The sequence below is a fragment of the Cyprinus carpio genome, chromosome B14 (genome assembly GCF_018340385.1).
Source record: "Cyprinus carpio isolate SPL01 chromosome B14, ASM1834038v1, whole genome shotgun sequence".
Taxonomy (NCBI): domain Eukaryota; kingdom Metazoa; phylum Chordata; class Actinopteri; order Cypriniformes; family Cyprinidae; genus Cyprinus; species Cyprinus carpio.
This window is the reverse complement of record NC_056610.1, coordinates 4,607,307-4,614,073: the sequence shown is the minus strand read 5'-3', so window position 1 is coordinate 4,614,073 and position 6,767 is coordinate 4,607,307.

Below are 6,767 nucleotides of genomic sequence, written 5' to 3'. Positions count from 1 at the left end.
AAAAAAAACAAGAAGATAGAATAGAAAAAAATGAAGACTGTTGAACATTGCATCATGTTGGGAAACGCACCCTAGAAAACCTTTGCAACCGCAATCCATAACATCCGAACATCATGTTTTGCACATGCAAGCAAGCTCCATTCACCTTTTTTAATGTTAAAATGTAGTTCAGTCCATCTGAAATTTTAACACGTCACGCTGAGTAAATTCATGGATGATATAGTTTAGGCCCTTTTCCTCCTTAGGTAGGCTATCCTGTTTATGTTCCTCAACACTGTAGAAATATCAGGAAATAGGGTCAGATTTACAAATGCCAATAGAGGCCATAATCAATGAAACATTGATGGACCAAGTCTATTTTAATTACGGGTCAAGAAACTAAAAGCAGAGTTTATCATCACAATAGTGTGAGCAGTGTCAGTTTCCTTCTGAGGATGGTCCTTGAGTCCGTGTGCTTTCCGACTGATGTTCTGTGTGTGTTGTCTCATTCACAGCACAACTGTGGCCTGGTTTCTTGCGCCTGTGAGAACAGAAGAGAGAGGAAATCGGGTTGGCTGAAAGCAAATGTGGAAGTGCCTAGAAAGGAAGCCAGAGGAAAGGGCGTTATAACAGCTCCATCACAGAGTACAATTAAAAGCCCAGGCAGGTTCATATTTCCTCATAAATCTGCCAAACACTTATCTTTAGTCATCACTGGTACATGACTTGTACAGAAATATGCCTTAGACTGTGCAATAAAACAAAAGTAGTTGGTTGTGTATAACATCTATAATACAATGTGTTTGTGTGTGTGTGTGTGTGTGTGTGTGTGTATATATATATATATATGTGTGGGTTTCTTTTAAGACAGGTGATTGTTTGAGTGTGTAAAAATGGGCGGCTTCCAGTAGCTCAGCAGCTGTTAGGGTTAAGTTTGGGTTAAGTTTAGGGTTAGGTTTTGTTAACCCATCATTCTCACTACATGGGTCAGCTCTACTGAAATCTACACCACAGTTTTGTTTCTGCTATTTTTATGCATCTTTGAATTTTAGCAGCACAAGCTGTTCTTAAAAATAAATAAAAATTAATATCCCATCACACGAAAAGTGTTGACTTTTGTGAGCAAATTGTATGCTATATAATGTGATTTATGGTGGTTATACTGTTTTAATTCTGTCTATGGATGTATTTCTATTCCATGGAAAATAAATAACTTGATTTAGACTTTAAGGTACAAGAAAAGGCACATTTAAGACATTTTGTGTCAACTGCAAAACTTGAGCTAAATACAAAGTATTTGTGCATTACTGTATGAAGTAAATACTGCACAGTTTCTAAGTGTTTTGAACATTTGTTAAAACAGGATGAAAAACAGTTATGTAATTGTTTGGGTGGGTGTCAACTTTTTAGGGTTCAGGAAACTGGCAACATTTTACACTTTTCTGTCATCTCGTGGCTGAAAGGTGCTTTCCTTTTGGTCTTAATGGGTACTCTCACTACACTTTTATGATTGCAACATCACAGAGTGTTTACCAAAACAACATTAAACCTCTTGCTGTTAATCATGAAACACTGATTAGCTACTGATCTTGATTTTGCTTTGCTGGTCTGTGTCCAGCTATGTGACTGATGGGGAGTATTTAGAGTTTGACCACAGATTTAGGTGCGACCAGGGAGATCGTCAGTGGCCAAGCCTGACCCTTAGACTGTCCTGGGGTCAAAGAAGCATTAGCAGGAGGGCATGATCTTTACCTTATCATGTATCAGTTTAGCAGACAGTGTGTCTGAGCTGTACCATGCTATTCAGCTGTATTTTTACTGCTTTCTTTCTTTAAATGAGTTTGCATTTAATTTAATTGCAGCTACTTAATCATCTCTTTTCACTGTCATCCTATAATAAAAACAATAATTATATATTATTTTATTTGTCTTAATGATCCTAAAATAGCATGTATTTCATTGCCGTGCTTGTATTACAGTCATAAATCACTAAAGGTGCTGCATAAAAGGAATTATGCAATACTGACTATACCAGTACTGCAATACTGGGTCATTTCCACTTTTTGTCTGTTATGCATTTCACTGACAGATAGGAGCGAACTGTGTTAGCTGTATTTAAACCATGAAACACATGGACACTTGATAGTGAACTTAGTAGTGAACCACATTTACAGTATGAGGAAGGCAAATAGACTATACTACAGCAAACTACAAGTACATTTTATATATAGTACTTGTCAAAAGTTTGAAAGCATTATATGATTTTAAAATGTTTTTAATGATGTTTATGCTCACCAAACGTTAGTGCTTGGAATATAAAAGTTTTTCTCCAACACCGAGGGAGACAAGACCACCCTGCTGAAGTGGACCCTCCTCCCTTGCTTTGGTTTAATTGCATGTGCTGTGCTTGTTAAATGAACCTGTCCCATTGTTTGTGATCCCATTGGTCCTAGGGGCTGTAGAGAGTCTTTGATGTGCACTGAATGAATACAAATAAAGAGGTCCATCCAGTGAAGTATTCACTCCAAATGCTATTTACCTCATTAATCAAGAGTAAGTCTGGTTAAGGTTACAGCTGTCTGCAGCTTTTATGGGAGGTCTTGCACAGATAATAAAAAAGGGGCATGAATCTTGTTTTGGATGAGCTTCATCCTGTTCAATGAAAAGCAGTGAAAACATCCTGTCACGAGTTAGGTGGCATAAATGTGACATTATGCTGCTCAGATTTGTAAGTCCTCTGTGTCTTGAAGAATTTTGAGATTTCCATTGAAAAATGGACCAAACAAGATCTAGGAACCAGAATGCCATTGAGAATTGAGGGTGGACTCTTCACTTGGGCCAGAAAGCAAATACCTAAACACCCTAGCAACCTCTTGGTACACCTTAGCAACCAGGTAAGGTAGTTTTGCACAAGCAAGCACAACTGATATTTAGGCCCAGATTTGCTTGCACCAGCGCAAACCCTGTTTTGGCGTTAAAAAAGTACTGTCAGTAATACAGCATCAAAACTGACCAAAACCCGAATACCTTCTAAATGCACGTTCTTGATCTTTTGTGTCCATTTCATTGTGTTTGTAATCATTCAAATAATTTGCTCTGTATTCAGTTTGCTTTCTATTCAAGAATCCAAAGAAAAAAAACATTTCCGCAAAAATATTAAGCAGCAGAAACTGTTTTTTTTTTTGTTTTTTTTAGAGTTGATGATAGTAAAAAGCAATGTTTATTGAGCAGCAAATCGGCATATTAGAATGATTTCTGCAGGATCATGTGACACTGAAGACTGGAGTAATGAAAATTCTACTTTGCATCACAGGAAGAAACTATTTTTAGAAATCTATTAAAACAGTTGTTTTAAATTGTAAGAATATTTTGCTATGTATTTTTGATCAAATAAATGCAGCCTTGGTGAGCACAAGAGAACGTTAAACATTAAAAAATAATACCCACCCTAAACGTTTGAACGATGTGTATATCGGTTTATCACTCGTCATCAGTCGTCCTGAACGTTCACATATGACAGTGAGGTGTCAAAAGATTAAAGGGCCAAATCAGAGACTGAGCTCATAGATTTTGCGCTCAATCTGCGCTCCATGTGAATGAACTCATTAGAACTGAGATATATGGGGTAATCAAGTGTAGCCTGTTCAAACGAACGCCTCAAGCATGACCTCAGTGTCCTATGAGTGCATCTGTTTGTGGTTGAGTGGAGCTGACTGAAGCTGACCCCAGCTAACCACACAAAGAGCGCTCACTTCACACGGGCCGAGTGCTGCTGCTCCCTGTGTCCCAGTCAGTGATCCTGGGAATATGTGCTGGAGATGCTGGCAAAATCATTTGACCTCACAGTCTGATCAAGATAAACTAATAGCTTGTCACCTTTATTTTAACTTTATTAAGGTTATTTGAAGAGAATATAAATGTTTTGTATTCGAAAAGTAACCAATAGACAAAAATAAAGGTGCTTCATGATGCCATAGAAGAACCTTTTTGTCTAAATGGTTCCAAAAAGAACCTTTAACATCTGAAGAATAGGTTCTTTGTGGCGAAAGAAGGTTCTTCAGTTTATAAGAGATGGTTCTTTGAGGAACCTTTGACTGAATGGTTCTTTGTGGAACCAAAAATGGTTCTTCTATGGAATCGCTGTGAAGAACCTTTTAAGCACCTTTATTTTTAAGAGTGTAGGCACAAATCAACAGAAATACTGAACTAGAAAATGAAAGTTTGTTTGTTGGATTCTTGTTTGACAATTAAAAATGGTTTGTACGTTTAGCTGACAGACCAACTGTTACACTTAGATAATAATATTAAACATCTATTTAACGCATGCACTTATAGACTAATGCCATTCAAAAAAAATTTTTTTTTTTTTGTAAGAAATTGATACTTTTATTCATCAAGGAAGCATTAAATTAATCAAAAATGAAAATAAATACATTTATAATGCTACAAAATATTTTTTTTAAATAAAACTATGTTTTTGTTTATTTTTTTTGAACAGCAAATCAGCATTAGAATGATTTCTGAAGGATCATGTAACACTGAAGATTGGAGTAATGATGCTGAAAAATTAGCACTGCATCACAAGAATCAGTTATTTTAAAAAATGTATTAAAAACGTCAAATAAATTTGACAAACATGAAAAAATCTTACTGAACACAAACATTTGAATGGAACTGGAGGAATACAACATACACGTATACAATTAAATGTTGCTGTTGTGTTTGCCAGGATATACTGGGGCTTTGAGAACTTTCTGGAGGACTATGTCAACAGTATGCTATAGTAAATTATTAAGTCTGATTCATTTGAAAAAAAAAAATAGAGGATGCAGTCATGCTGGAGGTCGAATGTTGCTTGAAAACTCAATGGGAGTAAAATTACAATCAGACTTTTTCAGTGGAAGTCTTTCAGATTTTTAAGGGTCTGTTATAAGAAATTCCACTCAGTTAGAAAAGATGTGCCAGCCTGAGCAAGAGAAGGCAGAAGTTCTTTGTCAAGTCTGATGAATGAAGCTGGAAAGTTTTGAGTTAAATGCTGGTCTCAGCTTAGGGATTTAGACAAAGTTGTTACAAAAGCACTATGTTGTTTTTGTCAAGCCAACATAATTGAGGACAATTGAAAGGGCTCACCTGCATCCATCACTGCCGTGGACACACTCATCGCTTCCTTATTCAGTGAATCATTCATTAAGTCAAGTGTAAACAACCAATGAAACATCAACCGTACTAATGTCCCAAAAAGTCTGTTATATGACCAAAAAACAACAGACAGGTGTGGACCATCAACAACAGGATGACAGGCCTCAACACCTCCATACTCCCTGCTGTTTTCCTACTCCCAGACCCAACCACGTCTGTTTCTGTTTCAAACACACCAGGACTGATGTTTACATAGCTGCACCCACAGAACGAGTGCTAAGCATGCAGCCAGTGGATGAGCTAAAGTTACCCATGAAAACCTAAAGCCTGCAGGCTTAACCTTCACGTTAAGCTCTGGCTCATGTGAGAGTGCGAGGCCAGAGAAGAGGCTTTCCAAAAGCATTGTTATTTATTTTCTTCCTGGCTGAGTGGGTTAAGAGCTGCTGAAAGAGAGTCGTTTAATCTGCCTATGTTTGAGTTTTGGACCAACTCTGAATTTTCACATCAGATAGTCAAGAGAGGATGGTGTGAATGTGTGTGTGTGTGTGTGTGTGTGTGTGTGTGTGTGTGTGTGTGTGTGTGTGTGAGAGAGAGATGTAAACAAGGACTCGGGTTTAACAGATTTCAGCTCAATTTTAATTCTCTGCATTTGTACATCTTAAGTTATCATCACTTATGACCTTATTTTTTAGGAAGAAAACACCAGATCTTTTACCAGATCAGTGTTAACGCCAAAAGAAGAAAAATGACAGAAACTCATACAAAATGAGGTTTCACATTTGAACCACGGGTAATCTCATTAGATTCAAGATTCCAAAATCTTCAACCAAAAGTCCAAGATTTAACTGTGTACTCAAAAAAGTCCAAATGATGTGAGCTGCTATCTTTATTTATGTGTTTATTCATCTATAAAATGTTTAGTGTGAGATTTTCTGTGTAACGAAATCTGCATGTCCTTACTATACATCAAAGATGCATCCTGAGATGCAACTGCAGTGATATAAAGTGGTTATACTGTAAATATAGGTTTAACATGTACAATTTAATTCTAATAAAATAATTATTATAAAAAATTTTTTATATATATTTTAATACAAAGTTCTCTCTTTCAACTTTTTACGTTTGTGCAGTCACCGCAATGGATATCACTGTTTAAGAAAAGACGGAATTCAGTTTGGACTTCTGTCTGTGTGTAGAGGTTATTGTAGGTGGTTCATGGTGAATTCATTCTCTGATTTTTTATACATTCTGCTAAATTTCTGTCAATTTCATGCATCACACTTTATTAGAGTCTGCGGTGTAATGCTGATAACTTACAGATTTGACATGTTGTAATCTAAATTTTGATTCTTATTATTTGAATATTTCCAAATAATCCCCCGATCTTGAAACTAGCCCCTATTTTAGAAAAGTTCAGATTTGTGTTCACTTGTCTGTGTGTCTCCCTTGGCAGAAATAATGGTAACAACACCACAGACACACTGTTGTACTACTATTACGACTCAAAATGTCCTTCAGATTTCATTTGACTGAAGATAGTATATTAAATAAATTTTTTATTTACAAAGCAATGAATGTTATTTCCTAAAACTGCATCTTTTGCCTGTCGTTTGCCACTTCAGTTGAGGACTGGCCCTTCTCTTTTATTG